This window comes from Curcuma longa, chromosome 2, assembly GCF_044706935.1.
Source record: "Curcuma longa cultivar G26 ecotype Majalengka, Jawa Barat chromosome 2, ITB_CL_G26_1.1, whole genome shotgun sequence".
Lineage (NCBI taxonomy): Eukaryota > Viridiplantae > Streptophyta > Magnoliopsida > Zingiberales > Zingiberaceae > Curcuma > Curcuma longa.
Window position 1 is genome coordinate 16,882,048 of NC_133862.1, and position 19,109 is coordinate 16,901,156.

Here is a 19,109-nt window from a genome sequence, read left to right on the forward strand (position 1 = left end):
TGGCCAATGATGATGTTCCACATCATCAAAGGTTGCCATCTCATGGGAGTTACATATGAGATTGTAACTCATGGGATTTTAATGGCATTTAGTGGACTTGATGAGGAGTAATGTGGCCGGCCACATGAGGATGATTTTGTGTGTTGTTTTCATTCTAACTCTCATTCTCTCCCTCTCCTTCCCTTAGAGTTTTTCTCCCTCTCCCTCTCCCTCTCCTCTCCTAGCCTTGCCGAAACTTTTGTTGGTGCTAGCACACCTTTGGTTTTGGTTCCACCAATTTGTTTGTGTGGATACTTGTAGAGGAGCGGCACTTGACGCTCTAGGAGATCCGGCACCGTTTGGACGAGCGGGATACGCGAAGGGCACGCATCAAGGATAAAGGTCTCTTTACATGTAGATCTAAAGTAGATCTAGGATAGAAAACCATGTATGTGAATTTTTATTGTTTTCACACGGATCTGGTGGCATGGGTTTCGGGGTTTCCGCAACGCAAAAAGCAGTTTTTGTGGCCCGAAAAATCCAACACAAAAATCCCAAAGCACATCGATAGTGCTCACAAAAAAATAAAACAACAAACTCAACCACAAATCCAAAACATGAACACCACGAGACTAACATAGAAAAATTACGCAAATACAGGCAAAAACTCCACAAGCCACACAAAGGAAACAATCCTACAACTCACCAAGGGAAACAACTCCTGCTGTGAGATGGGGGCGGTCCGGTAGAATTCCAAGCTTCAATATCCTTATCAGCTACTTGAGGAGACAAAAAAATCCAAGGTCTGGATGGTGAGTATAAAATACTCAGTGAGTACTGGATAGAAGTGCACAACATATATATCAACATGGATATCAAAGGTATACAGTCTCAATATGATACTTAAGGAACAAGGTTAACATACTACGTACTACTAACAAGTATTATACAATACGAGAATCATGTATATCTTGTCACACAAATGCAACAATCATATAACAACAAGTGCACAACCACAATCATATAACAACAAATGCAACAATCATAAATGCAGTAAACAACTAATAACAAATGCATGCATGGTCATTGTCTACACTCGCCACCCTCAGTCACCCATCCAGTGCATTAAACTGGGCCGTTAAACAGGACAACTGCACACCTTCCAACAACAGACCACTACACATGAGTGTGGAGTAGGGAAAATATCACTTTCTGCACTCAACATCTCCAAACACCCACACTGTGCAATGAACTGGGGTGCACGACAGGAATCACCCGCACCAACAACAAACCAGCTACACGCGAGGAGGAGGGACAGTATTCCAAGAGAGCTATCCAGCTAGTCCTGGTAGCACCCACACTATGTAGTGCTATAATGCTCTCACCCACATAGACAGTGAGAGTTAACAACAACAACATGATGTTATAATGTATAGTTCAACAGATAATTACTACACCTACCAAGGTATACCCAATATCAATCATTATAAGTCAACATAGATAAATAATTAACAAGGAGACTGTATTGATGACAATTGGATCATATCAAGGTCAATAGTAAGTATCAAGCAACACAATGAGTCAAGCAACGAATGCAAATAGGATAGCAACAGAATAATTAATAATAGGATTATACTAAATCATGTACTACAAATAAGACATGTGTTGATCAAGCATAGGAGTACCCACTTGGTATGATGCACGTCAAATAAGAAACCCTAATAAACTCCTTCGTATATAGCAGGATCAACAATCAAGGTCATGCAATTTACAAAATATAATATTCTCTAAATACTATATTATATTAAAGTTTTCAATGAAGTAAATCTCCTACTTAACTTCCTACTCCATTCTTAACCTAACCCAATCCACCAATCTAATTAACTTAACTTGGCTAGATTAACCCAACCAAGTCTAGTTAACACCACTCATCACATAAACCTAATTAAACTCAATCCATATTTAACCACAACCGAAACTAACACCAGCCTAGCCACATCCAATTAACACCCATTAATTGAAAACAGCCAGAACAAAATACACAGAATAGATTAATCTAATTTTTCTACTAATTCACAACCACATACACAAACCCTAATATATTCCTCAATAGCTCAGTCCAGAATGAATCCTTTAACACCAAAATAAAAATTCTAGTACAACCACACCTCAACAAATCAAACCTCCATTAACCACAACAATAATACCCTAATCAATAGATTGATAATTTCCTCATTGAATCCACACCTCAACAATTTAAACAACCATGAATAGATCCCATTAAAACAAACTCCCAAAATTTAGAAACCTTAGAACTAGGTATTCAAATTAGATCCTAGCAAAAATCATAATCAAACTTACCTCAAATTAGAAGCCCTAGGTCAAGCTAGCTCCGGTTCCAAGCTCACGGCCAAGACCTGTGCAGTTGCTGATAGGCACAAGACAGATGGCCGCTAGTTTCTCCAAATTGAGAGGGGAAAGGGCCAGGAATTGCTGTTGGATCGTCACACAGGCCGATCAGATCTAGACAAGAGGAAGAGAAAGGGTTTTGCGATGGTGACGCCCTCCTTCGATTGTGGTTGGTTGGTGCTCGCGTATCTCCGATGGATGACGCGAAGAAGAAGGGAGGCGGTGTTGGTTGACAGGGGATGACGGCGGCGGAGGGCGTCTGCTGCTCGATCCTAGCTACAACAACAGAGGATCGCGGAGGTTGACGGTGGTAGTGCGGCGGGCGACTCTACTTCAAGGAGAACGGTGACAGGGATCACGGAGGTTAGCGATAGGATGAGGAAGGCGGCGACACTAAGATTCTCCATGCGGTAGGGAACGGTGGCGGCGGTGCAGAGGAGCGATCGCGGAGGAAGGAGACGCGGTTGAGGTCTTCTCCACGCTGCTGGTGGCGAAGGCGCGGTGTTGGTGGCGACGAAACAGAGAGGAGAAGAAGAAGTGCCTCAGCTCCCTCCTTCGATCGGCCTTTAAAACCTTCCTACCCGAGGTTCTCACCATCGGACGCGGGAGCGAGCGATGGCGTCCGTCGATTCTGTGAGATGCGGGCGTGCGGGGGTTGCGGGTCGTGTGGAAGGCAAATGGCGATTTAGTTATAACGAGGAGTAAATAGTAACCTTCAACCGGGATTTGGGTTTGGGCTAAAGCGACTTAAAAACCAGATTTACTATGACCATTAAATCGGTTACTATAGCGAACCAAGTTCAATCTTGATTTGCTTGGTTCACTAATCAAATGATCTTTAATTTGACCTAAATTAATTTTGTTTATTTTGTCTTCCCAAGATGAAATTCTCATTTATTCTGTTTTGTCAAAATTCTCTTCCATCATGTGTTAATTTGAGGGGTGTCCTAAGACAATCGCCTTACGGTTATACTATTTATTGGATAAATAGCAATTCACTATTTGAGTGCACATTCCGTATGTGTTTGATTGGATCTTAAACTCAAATACTGAATGCCCACAATACGATTCATAGCGTGAGAGAATTTATAATTGGATCACAACTAGTGAGCATCTCTACACGTGTAATTATGAATGTATTGGAATTATCCCTAGTCGAGGAATTGATGAGTGCGGACGTTATCGATTCTGTTGAGACTAGTACATTTGAACTCCTTGGTTAGCCAAGCAGCTGATCTCACTACTGGAGATATCAGATGTTGAGAGTTAAACGTGGATGCTGGTTAAAGGTAACCAGTTCATTGGAGTGACCTGCTTTGAGACTTCATATAGTTTGATATATATGTCAATGAAGATCTCAAGTGCAGCTTAAGTGCAAGTTTCCTTTGACTTGCGGTATTCAAGTCATCTTGGTCATGGAGGCTTATATTTTGACATCTTAAGCAAGCATCTCCGTGGAGGTGTGAACCCGAGATGATTGAGTATAAGTCGAAGTGTCCGAAGGTGTTTGAATAACCCATAGAGGATTCACCACTCCTGTGAAAAGGAGACGTATACCCTGCGGCCGCTTGTCAGGATTGTTACTAAAAGTCTTTGGCCAAAGATTACAAGTTAAGAGTACGGTACTCTTAGACACATGTACAAGTAACTTGAATCCATAGGACAAGAAAGCAGCTTGGGTTAGGTGTGACGTAGTCAGCCTAGTAGGGACCGACACATAGACCATGTCCTGAACCAAGTGGGTATAAGGCGGTAAAAGGAATGAGACACGATTCAGTGTAGTTGCTGAAGGGTTTAGAATTGTTCTGGAATCAATCATTGATTTTTTGGTCAATTGAGGATCATGATATACTACTAGGTGTCACTCATGATCATTCTATAATTAATGATTAATTACGGATGACCAACATAATCGGGAACCTATTGGGTCACACGCACAACAAGTTCTCCGAAGGACTTAAAATGAGTTTGAGAATTGGATTCTCAGAATGAGAGAGATAAAATCTGGTTAGACCAGAATTTGGACAAAATGATGGAACTCGTCTTATGAAGATGAAATGAACGAAACTGATTTCGTTCAAATCAGAGCTCATTTGGTTAGTGAACCAAATGATTCAATTTTAAATCGAATTGAACCAACTTGATTTGGTTCGCGATGGAAGAGATTTTGGTAGAGCGGATGCAATCAGAAGGTTCGTCTTGCGAAGATGAAACGAACAAAACTAGTTTGGATCAAATCGGAGTTCGTTTAGTCAGTGAACCAAGTGTTTTAGGGTTTGCTACAGTAACCCTAAAAATTCGGGTTTGCTAAAGTGCACTTAGGTTCGCCACAGTATGGAACCCGATTTAGGTTTTGGCTTGGGTTCGCTACAGCACCGCACAGTTCGGTCTTCTCCCTTGCGATAAAAACAGAGGTTTTGCCTCTGTTCGAGGGGCTTCCCTAAAACCCTAAACAGTGCCGGCCCTCTCCCTCCACGCGAGTAGAAGGCGCCGACCCTCTCCCTCCACGCGAGAAAAGGGTGTCGGCTTATCCCACTTCGCGAGTTGAACGGCGCCGCCCTCTTCTTCTTCGCGAGCTGAACAGCGTCGCTCTCTCCCTCTTCACGAGCAAAGAGGGATCACTGCGGCTCTGAAACTTCCCGCGATGAACCGCCCTTTGGACGCGCTGCCCTCTGCCGGTGTCACTGCTCGAAGGCTGCCGAAGGAGTGAAGAACTCTAGCTGCTGCTTGGCTTCTTCCTCGCGTGTCAACCGCACGTGTGAAGGAGGAGGAATCACCGACCATGAGGAGACGAGGAACAGAGGAAATCGCACATGGGTTTCTTTGCTTCCTTCTTGATGTGAATTAGGGGAAACAACAGAGGAATGTCTATCACATGGGAGAGACGCACGCCAAGACCCTATCTCGTTGCCTCCCTGTTTGCTTCTCCCTTTCTCTACTCTGTTCACTGCTGCATACCCCAATTTGGGTGTTCTCTGCCCAGTTCTTGGTGGGTTGCAGCAAAGGAGAATGTTGTCATCTTGGTTTGGCCGTGGAGAAGAGGATAGGAGGAGAAGATGATGTGTCATCTTGTTTTCGCCAACGAGGTTGGATTGTATCAAGATTTTACGGTTCAAAATCACTGTCCAATGGTTGAAAATTGTTTTAATTATTGGATTGATCTTTAATCGTTGTTAATCAATTCCTGATCGTCCATAATCATTTGTAAATCTCGCGGAAGCTTTACAAAGCTTTCGGAGATTTTTCTTTCCATCATTATCGGAATAAGTTCCGATCAATTTGTCTTAAATTGTCAGTCAATAGTTGATCAACTGAAGCTATGTCGAGAATATGATTCTCGATGATAGTTAGAAAGCCCCGGAATGATGGTGACAAACGTTGTTGCATGACTTCCAGAATAAGGCTTCTCTCGATTCGATCGTCATCGATCATCAGCTAGTACCAAAGATGATGATGCGACTCATGGCTTTCGAAGCCGTCCTGACGGGAGCTTGGCGTGGATCACCAGTAGAGGCGGGACTCGGACGAGGACCGCTCGATTGATTCAACACCGTTCAAACGTCATCCACGAGGTACGCGTAAAATAAATTTTTATTTTGTAAATTTTATTTGTGCTCATAGAATAATTGTTATTCAAAAATTTTATTTGCTTACAAAAATTTTAAATTCTTGCGATGCCTTGTACTTGTTTAATTTCTAAAATGGTCTTACGTGTAGTAGTTAGTCTTAAATTTAATTTAAGAAATTTTGAGATTTTAATTTAGAAATTTCTAATTATAGAAATTTTCTATTTTGTTAGGAAATTTTGTATTTAGAAATTTGTTTCCTAATTAATTAGATTTTCTTAATTAAAATTTTATTTCCTAAAATAGAAAAAATTTATTATTTAATTCAGAATTTTTAATTATAGAAATTTCTTAATTTGTTAGGAAATTTCGTATTAGGAAATTTATTTCCTAATTAATTAGATCTTCTTAATTAATAATTTTATTTCCTAAAAGAAAATATTTGGATTTAATTTAGAATTTTTCTAATTGTAGAATTTCCTAATTTATTAGGAAATTTGGATTAGGAAATTTATTTCCTAATTAATTAGATTTTTTTAATTAAAGATTATATTTTCTAAAAATAAAATATGTGATTAGATAAGGAGATTTATTTCCTAATCTAATTAAAGAATCTTGATTTGTGAAATCAGATTCTTTACCATATTTTATTAAATTAGATTTACGACAACTATGGTTGGAAATAATTATAATTAGTTGCATTAATTATGTCATGTCATATAATTTGCCATGATTAGTTGCATTAATTATGTCATGTCATTTATTGTCGTGTCATATAGATAATTAATTGTTTACATGAAAAGAGGATGAGACCTGAAATCCTTTACAAATAATTAAAGCTAACACCTTCCGATAATATGGTTAAATCGGAGTTTAATTTCTTGTTTGGGTTGTTGGACTCTCTCCAAGTCGGGCCTGAAATTAAACATGTTAGAACCATGGAGATATGATCTCACGATTATCGAGCTGACTTTAACTTGAAGCGTTGATTTGTTAGACTCTCTACAAGGTTAATGCGGATATAGGTGAAGCCGGGTGTTATACATACGATGTATACATGTTAATATGTTAACAACCCGATGTTTATGTGACCATTCAATTAGTTGATAGCATAATATGATAGTTATGTATACGTGATACATAATCGGTACATGTTACCTACCATTATAGCTAAAAATAGCTTGTTAGACTCTCTCCAAGGTTATTTTTATCTATTAATGGATATCAACCCATGTGGAGAATACCTACCATCTCCCAAATTAAAAGTAAGGGCTTTTGAATTTGTAAAATAAATGAGATTAATTAATGTATGAAAATACATTGCAAATCATCTCTCTTATTTACTCGACTGTATTTCTAGATTTAATTGATTACGCATGTTGTCTTTGTAGGATCAATGTGACACGCTAGAGGGGGGGGGGTGAATAACGTGTCGTCGCTTTTCGAAATCGTTCTTTTTTCTATCAAAGTACTAAGCAGCGGATTAGATAACAATATAAAAGGACACGCGGACTTGGTTCCTAACCCCCAGGGTTAGTACGTCCAAGGCCTATGTACGGGAGGCGCCCGTCCACTAGTGGTCTCCTTCCCGAACCTTGTTCGGAGGCGGAGAAATCCGTTTTACAGTCTGATAAACAATCAAATAAATTAAGAACAAAAAATAAAAACAATAATTTAAAAGCAAACTCTTGTTGCCGATCTGGAAGTCATAAGCGCCGCGCACTCCTCCTGCATCTTCCCCGGTTGCAAGAACTTGGCCTCGTTTGCATTCCAAAGCACTACTAGTTGAGTAGGAAAGTTTATGGCTTGAATATCTTTGTTTCTGCAAGTTCACCTCCTTTTATACTGCACCTGAGTCGACTCCAGACTCATCTGAGTCGACTCTAGCTGACGTGGCAGATAAATCTTCATTCTACTCGTTATCCACTGCCTTAGTCGACTCGGATGAACAGTTGAGACAACTCCAGCCACTTGAGTCGACTCAAGCTATAGTTGAGTCAACTCAAGAGACCATTTTTGTAGAGCTCTGAAAGGGCTTCAAAACGCAACTGACCGTGCCTCATTCTGAGTCCCGAGTTAAAAGTTATGACCCGTTGAAGTTGACCCTGCTTTATGGTTCCTGCAAAACAAGTATGCAAACAAACAAACCAACCTAATTTTTCCTTGTGGGTCTAACTTCAAATTTCTGCCGAAATTCTAGGTTAGTCTGACGCCTCCTATTCCACTCCGGGAACACGCCCTTACCCACTCCACTCAGGAGAATTTGTGCCAACCAAGTCCTCTAGACTTGTTGGACTTTTGCTCGGCTCTGTCCTCAGCCCCCAGGATTTGTGCTGCGGCTCGGTCTTCCTGACCAGCCCAGACTTCTGCTGCGACTCGATCCTCCAGATCAGCCCAGACTTCTGCTGCGAATCAGTCCTCCTGACTAGCCCAGACTTCTTGCTGCGGCTCGGTCCAATAGACCAACCCAGACTTCACCTGGTGCTTCGACTCTGCCAAGACTTCCGCCTGATCCTCCAAACTAGAACTATTCTTTTGCCTAGTCTACAACTAGGACTTTCTCTTGCCTAACTTCACTCACCAGAACTTCCTTTGCCCAATCATCCAGATTAGGACTTCCATTGCCTAGTCTAACTGACTAGGACTTCTCACTAGTCATCTGACTAGACTTCACTCACTTCCATTACCTAATTGTTTAAATTGATAACGGGATTAGAGGTGATTAATGGTTATCAATTAGGATTAGGTAATGGATAAGTATAGATTTATTAATTGTTTAATGTAGTTTATTAATTGATTTAATTAATGTAGTTAGGTAATTAATCTATATATTTAATTATTAGTTAATTTGATTAACTAATTAGTAGGTGATTAAGATTAAAGAGTGATTAATTACATATGTTAAATTGATTAGCCATTAGATTAATAAATGATGAGTTGATTTGTAATAGGATTAACTTGAGTTAATGAGAGTTTAATTGAGTTAGATTTACCTTGAATCAATTAGGATTTTCGTTGATAGAAATTAATATAATATTTAGTAGTGCTGTATTTCAGGACTTGATTGGTACGGAGAGATTCTTAGTGCGACGGTTCATCAATCAAGTGGGTACCTTCTATCATTGGACTCTTAATCTTCCCTATGCATGAATAAATAAATATTAAATTGATATATGTATATTTATATATGTATAATTGTTTTAAAAGGGGGTTAAAATGATCTTTAAAATATTGAAACAAGGTTAAAATAATTAAATTATTAAAGGGTAAATAATTGATTTATTTTCTGTTCGCACATGGGTTCATTTAGGGGATTTAAAATGGGAAAGGGTGTTTTTAAAATTCAAATAGATATTCTCATTTACTCTGCTATTGATACTTGTCTTTTTATATTGCTTGACCTTTTATTTCTTATGTTGTTGATATTACATCTGGTTGATACTTATCCTTACCTGCGAACTTGATTGTGATACCTAAATGAATGAATAATATTTAATTTGGTTGAGTTGGTCGTTTAGACCATATCGTGAAGATACATATTGAGAATGTAGCAATGATGATAATTAATGAAAAAGATATAACGTGAAATGAGATAAAGAAATTGATAAATATTGAAAGGTGTTAACTATGAGCCTAATTTTGATACCAGAGTTATATACTAGAGTACTGGACCGTACACCTGAGGAGGGGTGCGAGACGTAGTCCTCGGTCCAAAGCACTTGACCGCCCACATATCGTTGTGGTAGCGCGGAGGCCGCGGTCAGTGTTTATCCTGTCTTCCACCGGTGAGGGCTTGTTAGCCCGTACGTTAGATAACGTATGCGACGATATATTCTGAAGAGGCGCTGTTAGCCTAGATTATGAGATTTTTGTATTTTTCTACTCTGATGATGTTGGCTCCTGTTGTAGTTCTTATACACCTGTAGACACTGATATGATAATTAATTATATCGAGATTATACTAATGATAATGGGATATGACATGATTAAACAATCAAGATTGAGAAATTATCATAATACAACATATTATAAATGGAGAATTTAAGAAGAGTTTAAAAATGACATTGAGAACTATGATCTACTCTCTTTTCCTTGGCTTCTTAAACAAGATTAAATTCATGCACATCTTTCTTGATTATCCACTTAGCCTTTGACTAACTGTTTATAGTCTTTGACTTCTAGTTGTAGGCACAGGTTAGTAGATAAGGTCATCGGAGCTTGGAGTTCTGCCGGACTGCCCCTATCTCACCGCAAGATGAAATTGGTTTTCTTTCGTAGGTTTTGATTCGGATTTTAATTGGTTGTGTGGTTTATGGAATTATCTATGGATTTTATGGTAAGCTTTATCGTAGTGTTTTGGTATTGTCGTTGATGCATGTGTTTGTAGTACTAGGTGTGTGGTTGTCTATTTCTTTGTGGTTTCGGATTGTATTTCATATCCGTGATTTTGTCGTTGTATTCCTTTATGTTTCCGCATTCATAACTTCAGACTTTCATTACTTTACGAGTTTATTCGTTAATAGTTGTGTAGAATTAGAAATTTCTTTATTATGCATGTGTAGGATGTGTAAATGGCCGTGTGGGTCATCTTTGCTTTTGTTCATTTGTGTAAATCCATATTTTGTTGTATGGATAGGTCCTCGGGGCCTTATATTCATGTTTGTATTCAGGGAATTGTCATGGGTACTAGGGAGGTGCTGCCAAAAACCTTCGGACGGCTATCTCCCGGGTCGTGACAGTCGCAATACATGACAATAAAACAAAACTCAAAGTAAAGTTCAAAGTAAATTTTAAACAAATTACAAAAATAAAATTTAAAACAAAATGCAAGTTATGTACAATGTATACTCTCTAGATTTACCTCGTTCCATCTTCTTCCCTGATCTGGAGGAGGTGGATATCTAGGAGGGAATCTAGGGCGTTGAGGTAAGTTGCCTAAATATTCATGATATTGATATAATGAGGCAATCTGTTGGCGTGTAAGGTCCATTGATCTCCTAAATTCCACCCCTCTGTTCTACTCCCTATATTGATGCCTCATGAAATTATCCACAGATGAATAGAACTCCTTCGCCCTTCTAAAGTGGTTCTGTATTTCTTCAAACTACTCTTGAGTCATATTACTATACTCATCCAACTGGCGTTGGTGAGCAGAGTGCTCTTCATGGAGTGTATCTAGAGAGCTACGGAAAGCAAAAAAGTTGAAAGCTGAACCTGACTCACCATATGCATAAGAATGTCTAGCAGGTTCATATTTTCTCTATTATATTTTGCTTCCGCTAACACTGTTGCAGAGAAACAATCGAAGAAAATTCGAAAGACGCTATTCACCCCCTCTAGCGAACCAACCGATCCTAACAACTTTCTCATGGCAGGTCATTCATTAAGCATTCTCCAATGCATACCCATGTGTCAACTTGATATCTCATATCCATGACTTGTGAGATCAATTCATCATGTTGACCTACATGCTAGTCTCGTCGCATTAACATTGTCCCTGAATGTTAATACTTGACAAGGAAGCATTAAGAGTAGTGTTCTCCATATCATCTCACTATCGATTCAACCAATCGATTGATATAGATACGAACCGTCTACTCAAGGATGTTATTATACTTAGTTATTTAACACCAATACAAGTAAGTATAATAATCATAAAAAAATGTCTTTATAAATATATAGAAATATGATACATGGAGTCCATACAACAATCATCAAATGATTGGCTCTAGGGCTCTCACTAGCAATCTCCCACTAGCACTAGTGTCAATCACTGTAGGCTCTAAGTCCTAATGACCTAGTGTGACCATCATGCTTTCTCTGTGCCAAAGCCTTGGCCAAGGGATCTGCAATGTTAGCTTCTGTAGGTACTCTGTAAATCTTCACATCTCCTCTATCGATGATCTCTCGAATGAGATGGAAGCGCCGTAGCATATGTTTGGTCCGCTGGTGTGAGCGAGGTTCCTTAGTCTGCGCAATCGCTCCATTGTTGTCACAATAGAGCTCTATAGACTCTGCTATGCTAGAAACCACCCCAAGCTCAGTAATGAACTTGTAGCAATATACTCAGCCTCTGTTATAGAATCAGCAACTGTGTCCTACTTCAAACTCTTCCAGCTCACAGCACCACCATTCAAGCAAAACACGAATCCTGACTGCGATCTATAGTTATCCTAGTCGGTTTGGAAACTGACATCACTGTAATCCTTTACAGCTAGCTCTTTCTCACCGCCATATATCAAGAAATATTCTTTAGTCCTACTCAAGTACTTAAGAATATTCTTGACCGCTATCCAGTGACGCTCACCTAGATCTGACTGGTACCTGCTCGTCATACTCAAAGCATACGAGATATCAGGACGAGTACATAATATAGCGTACATGATAGATCCTATGGCAGAAGCATAAGGGATCTGATCCATGCGGTCTCTCTCCTCTCTATAAGAGGGACCTTGAGTCTTTGAAAGACTCACACCATGTGGCATCGGCAGAAATCCCTTCTTGGAATTCTACATGTCAAACCGAAGTAATACTTTGTCAATATATGTACTCTAACTTAGGCCAAACAATCTCTTAGATCTATCTCTATAGATCTTGATGCTTAAAATACATGCTGCTTCACCTAAGTCCTTCATTGAGAAACAACTCCACAGCCAAGTCTTTACAAACTGTAGCGAAGGGATATCATTCCCAATGAGTAGTATGTCATCCACATACAGTATAAGGAAGACAACTGTACTTCCATCAACCCTCTTGTAGACACAGGGTTCATCTTCATTCTTGATGAAATCAAACTGTTTGATCGCATCATCGAATCGAAGATTCCAGCTCCGAGAAGCTTGCTTTAGTCCATAAATGGACCTATGCAGCTTGCATACTCTACTAGTATGCTGTGGATCTACAAAACCCTCAGGTTGTGTCATGTACACATCCTCGAGCAAGTTTCCATTCAGAAACGCGATTTTGACATCCATTTTCCAGATCTCATAATCGTGGTATACTGCAATAGCAAGCATGATCCGAATGGACTTAAACATCACAACTGGAGAAAAGGTTTCATCATAGTCAATACCATGAATCTGCTTGAAATCTTTAGCTACCAATATACCCTTATAGATATGCGTAAGTCCTTCCATGTCAGTCTTTCTCTTAAAGACTCACTTACCCCCAATGGGTTTGACCCCTTCAAGTGGATCAACCAAAGTCCATACTGTTGGGAAACACTAGAAAATCCGTTCCGGTAAATCCTTGCAGAATAAAAATTTTTCCGAAAACGGATTTAAGTTGCCCTCATAGTTGATCAACGCATTAAGATCATTGGGCTCTTGTGTTTGGTTTACAGGATCCAAGGTAAAAGGAAATAATTTATTTAAAGCGGAAAATAATAAATTGTACCTTTTCTTCGGGATGCCTTAGAGGATAAAGATAACCTCTTGATCTTCTGCTGTATGTCCTCTCCTCTTCTCGAACGTTGTGTGGACAACGATCCTTCGAGATGATTCCACCAAAAACTCTTCTTTCTTCCTTCCTTTATTCTCCTTCCTTCTTGCTCTTAGCCGCCGGCCACAAGTGGATGAAGCCACCAAGGAGCGCCGGCCCTAATTGTGAATAGAAGAGGAGAAGGGAGAGGCGGCGGGAGAAAAGAAAAAGGGAAAGGGGAAGCTTGTTGCCGTCGGCTTCAAGGAGGAAAAACCAAATAGATTGATCGATGTAAAGCCTCCTCTAAACCCCTTTATATAGCCCGACCATTATAGAAATTTAAGAAAAAGTCTTAACGAATTTTTCAAGATTTTTATTAGAACTAATCTAACAAAATCTATGGATAAGATTCGTTGTCTTTTTAATAAGTTTCTAATTAATTTTATTCTTACAAAATCTTTTAATTATATCTCGTTAATATTTAACAAGATTTCCATAATTAATATTTTGCAAGAAAAATTAATTCGAATCGATTACTAATCGATTCCAATGGCTTAATCGATTAATCGGCTCTATTTAATCGATCAAAAGATCGATTAAATGTCGTAACTTTTTCTCAGAAAGCCTGGTAATCGATCAGGTGATCGATTACCACTTTCCGTAATCGATCAGGTGATCGATTACGGTGCGTGAGAGAGAGAGTTTTAAGAATTCCTTCCAAGGTTTTCCAAGAATTCTTCCTTAGGTGGATCCAAAATTTTTCCGAGGCTACAGCAGGGACCTCGAGGAGGAATTGGTTTTGGCCTCCTGATGGGCTTAAGCTTCCCATGTTCCTCTTGAACACAGCTTAAGTTCATCAATAATAACTCATTCCACTAAAGAGTACTACCGCACCAATCTCATATTATATTATGGGCTCCTTCTTGTTATAAGTACATTAATCTTCCTGTGTTTAAGATATCGTATGTCCGTCAATTAAATGAGTTACTGACAACTCAAATTTAATTAACTTCTAATCTAAGAGTAGTACCACTCAACCTTTGTTATCATGTGGAACTAAGTCCGTCTGCAGGGCTTACATGATAATCCTTTATGAGCTCCTCAAGGGGACATCATCAGCCTAGATCATAGGACACAGTTATTTTTCAGCTTCACCAGTCGACTGGCCCTGCCAGCAGTCGACTGCTCATAAATCAGACGCACACAGAAAAATCAGTCGAGCCAGAGAAGAAGACAGGAGTCGACTGGTGTATGGTGAGTCGACTGATGCCAGTCGACTGGTCTTGGAACAGTCGACTGATATTTGAACGTTGGAGAAAATTGACAAGCATTTAATGCGCTTTAATGCGAGATTCTGTTGCCGATTGAAGGCATCAGTCGACTGGCCCTGCCAGCAGTCGACTGATGTTGAAGAATTATAAAAGAAGCATGCACGAGATCAACTCAAGAATTCTGCCATTCTTTTATTGCTTTGTGCTTCTTTTGAGAACTTGTTGTTCTCTGATTCTTTGTTTTCTTCCTCTCCTCTTAAACATTATTTTATATCATTCTTGAGGAGATCGAAAGAGTTGTAAAGGTTTCTCCGCCTTCGAGGTTTTCGAGAATGAGACGATTCATAGTGCAGCGGGTGTAACCTAGGATTTCATGCTATATGGGGTGTTCGGCCAACATGAAGATCTAAGGCTTTAAGCTATGTGTGTTAACCTATCAAGGCTTGAAAGGATAGGTGATGTTGTAGCATGCTTTAGGGTCCATTTGATTGAATTTATTTCATGATTTTGGCTTTTAAAGTTTCGGCCAGGTTGGATACAAAGGAATGAAATTATGTTCCAACCTAGCTAAGGCTTGAAAATGTTATGTAAGAAACTCCCATTAGGGTTTAGGGTCTCATAAGGTTAGATCTAAACAAATAAATGGACTCATGCTAACACTAGGGGTTCGGCTAACCTTGTTTAACAAGAGGCTTGAGTAATGTCCTAACCCTAGTAAGTGGTTTCAAAGAATGGAGAAACATTAATAGAACATAGAGTACTAAGTGGTTGAGCCTAACCTAGGGTTTTCAAACCTACAGGGTTCCGGCTAAACCATGCAGGGTACTCAAGAAATGTTGTAAATCTAGTTGATAGATTTAAATGTCATGAGACATTCTCCTATAATGATGAAAGAAAATGAAAGCATGTGCATTAATTTATTTTAATGAAAGGCTTGTACCGGAACCCGAAAGGGGTCCAAGGGATGGCCACCTAGAGAACGGCCCTAGGTCGAAAGGCAGAAGACCTAGTAACTGAGTAGTCGAGATTTGCTACCTCGTACTTACTTGGAATGGCGCGCAAGAAATGAATGGGTACAAGCCGGGGATCCCAAAGAATGATAAGAATGGTTATTTTCATCTATTATGTTAATAAGTTTTCAAAGGCATGTTCATCATTGTTATGCATATGATTTTAATGTTAAGTTTAAGGAATATACATGTGCTTAATGCTTATGGAATAATGTGCTTCTATGATTATGTTTGTTTTTAACATGATATAACTGTTATGCTCGGATTAACGATTGGTTTTTGGTGAGTAGGAAAGGAGCTTACTAAGCCTTGCGCTTACAGTTTCTTCTTTCTTATGTTGCAGAGCCAAATCAAGGTCGTTAGGCAATGGGAGGCAGCAGGACAAGGCTGAGATGAAGATGTGTGTGTGGTGGTGCCATAACAGACGAAATATGAAACTTTATTATTGCATGCTGGATGGTTGTATTAATTACTGTTGGTTTAAGACTTATAATGCTATGCGGTTGAAGTAGAACTTATTAAACCTAGACAGTGCTTGCATGCTTATGATGTTTTATTTATCACATATGAAATTTCTGTTATGTTATAATGTTTTCCGCTGCAAAGTTTTAGATTTTTCGTATGTGGTATTACTATGTATGAATGTAAAGATAAACTGTAGCGTCCGTCAAGGCTCTGGTAAGGGCGGGTGATGGGTATCAAAATTTGGTAGGCATTATTAGAGTTGATTTCGAATCTAATTTAATCGGCGATTTGTATCTCATACGCATCTAGGCTTTATTTATCCTACACTAGCATGCATCACATACACACAAGCATAAAATAAAATAAAATAAATTGTGATATTGTCATGGCCCTACTATGATCTTCTCTAGCCAAAGAGAAGATCGGACGGTCAACCTAGGTCTAGCCGCTTCTCCAAGCGCCTCCTTTGACCGCCATGTGTCGCCGGCTCCCTCCTCGTAACTCCATCTCTCTCCACCGCTTTAATTTGTACATTACAAATCTGAAACTCGAGTTACATTCGAGTCTAAATCTAATTTACAATCAGAATATAAAAGGAAAGGCACGACTCGCAGGTCGTGTATCAAATACAACACCCACAATCACACAAAAATGGCGCGCAGGCCGTATTATGAATTACAACATAATTTTCCAATCATATTGGGTTTTTGGGCCATGACAATCACAATTTCATACATAATTCTAAATTATGTATTTTTCATAAATTTCTATAATTTTCCTACTGATTTTTACTATTTTATGAGATGCAACTCCGCGGCGGTCCCGCTAAGCGATTTTCGGGCGCGATCGCGGGACATAGCCCCTTGCGGGGTTAAGGGGCAGCACCCCTACTCACGAAATAACCTTCATGAGTGTCCCAACACGACCTACAACGCCTTCCTTCGCTGTCCCAAAAATTTCGGGGCGAGATCGCGCCGATCCGGAGAGTTTTTCTCGGTGGATGAAGCCTACAAGTGTCCGAACACTTGTTGCTTCTCCTCTACGAGAAAAATTCTCATAAAATATTAAAAATTAAGAAAATTACAGAAACTTATAGATCTGTAATTTTTCTATCTAATACAAAAATTACAAAATGAAAAACATGTATAAGTTTTTCGCACGTGGCTCTGATACCACTGTTGGGTTTTTACGGGCCGCAAAAATCGCTTTTGCGTTGCGGAAACCCCGGAAGCCCATGCCAAAGGATCCGTGCGAAAAGAAAAAAACTATTTACTTGTACATGTTTAGATCTACTCTACATCTACATGAAGAGAATCCTTTACCCTCGATGCGTGCCCTTCGCGTATCCCGCTCGTCTTAGGTGTCGGATCTCGAGAGAGTCAAGTCACCAAACACTCCTCTATTTACAAGTATCCACACGGACAATACATGGATGGAGAACCAAAAAAATACAAGTGTGCTAGCACCCTTAGAAGGTTTCGGCCAAGGGAGAGGGAGAGGGAGAAGAGAAGAGCTTGAGAGGAGGAAGAAAGCAATCAAATGCCTTGAATGAAAAAATAAAAACTCATCCACCACCCTAAAGTGGCCGGCCACATCAAATGGAGAGGGGGGTTACAACTCCCATTTAATGCCATGAGTTACAAATCCATTTGGTAACTCCCATGAGGTGGCATGCTTGATGATGTGGAGCATCATCATTGGCCATCCTTTATGCCACCTCAATTTAAAGTCAAATGGTCAAGTCAAGCATTGACCATGAGGTGGCATAAGTCAAGTCAACATTGACCATGACATGGCATAAAGTCAAGTCAAACTTGACGATGACGTGGCACAAAGTCAAGTCAAACTTGACCATCAAGTCAAGTCAAACTTGACCATAATGTCATCCTTCTCAAGTCAAGTCAAACTTGACTTCCTAATCTCCCAAGGTTGATCAAATCAACTCCACTAGTCTAGTTTGGATTACACTTAATCCAATTTGATTCATCACATGAATCTAATCCTCTTGGTTCATCATATGAACCTAATCTCCACCTAATTGCCCTTTGTGTGTGACCCTATAGGTTCTTGTAACGTTGGCAATGCCTCTAAACCAATTTAGAGACATAAACAATGAGCGGTATCTAGCAACACATCATTGCTACCCAAGTTACAAGAATGTTGAGATCCAACATCACCATTGTGACTACTAATTGTGACTCTCACAATATGTGACCATGTCCTTCTATCCTTGATATCATGATTGATCAAACCGAGGCATAGACCGTGTCATCCTCTAATCAATCTATGTCTTGAACTCCAAGTAGACTCACTCCAATCAAATGAGCTCAACATCTCATGTTGACTCATTTGGGCATGGTCATGCACTTAGTGGTCTCACTCTATCAAGAACTATGATATCACTCCCGTTATATAGGAGGGATAGATCCCATCTACATCACTCACATCCCTCCACATAATTTGTTACATACCCAGTAATCGCCTTTATAGTCCACCCATTTACGGGTGACGTTTGACGAAGCCAAAGTATGCAACTCCTTATGTTGGGAACCATGGTGACTTCAGGTCCAAGGACTAATAGTCATACTAATAGCCACATGAGAAAGTATATGACACTCATATAACGATCCATGATACTTTCTCATGGCGGGTCATTCAGTATACATTCTCCAATGCATACCCATGTGTCAACTTGATATCTCATATCCATGACTTGTGAGATCAAGTCATCATGTTGACCTACATGCTAGTCTCGTCGCATTAACATTGTCCCTGAATGTTAATACTTGACTAGGAATCATTAAGAGTAGTATTCTCCATATCATCTCACTATCGATTCAACCAATCGATTGATATAGATACGAACCATCTACTCAAGGACGTTATTATACTTAGTTATTTGGCACCAATACAAGTAAGTATAATAACCATAAAGAAATGCCTTTATAAATATATAGAAATATGATACAATGGAGTCCATACAACAATCA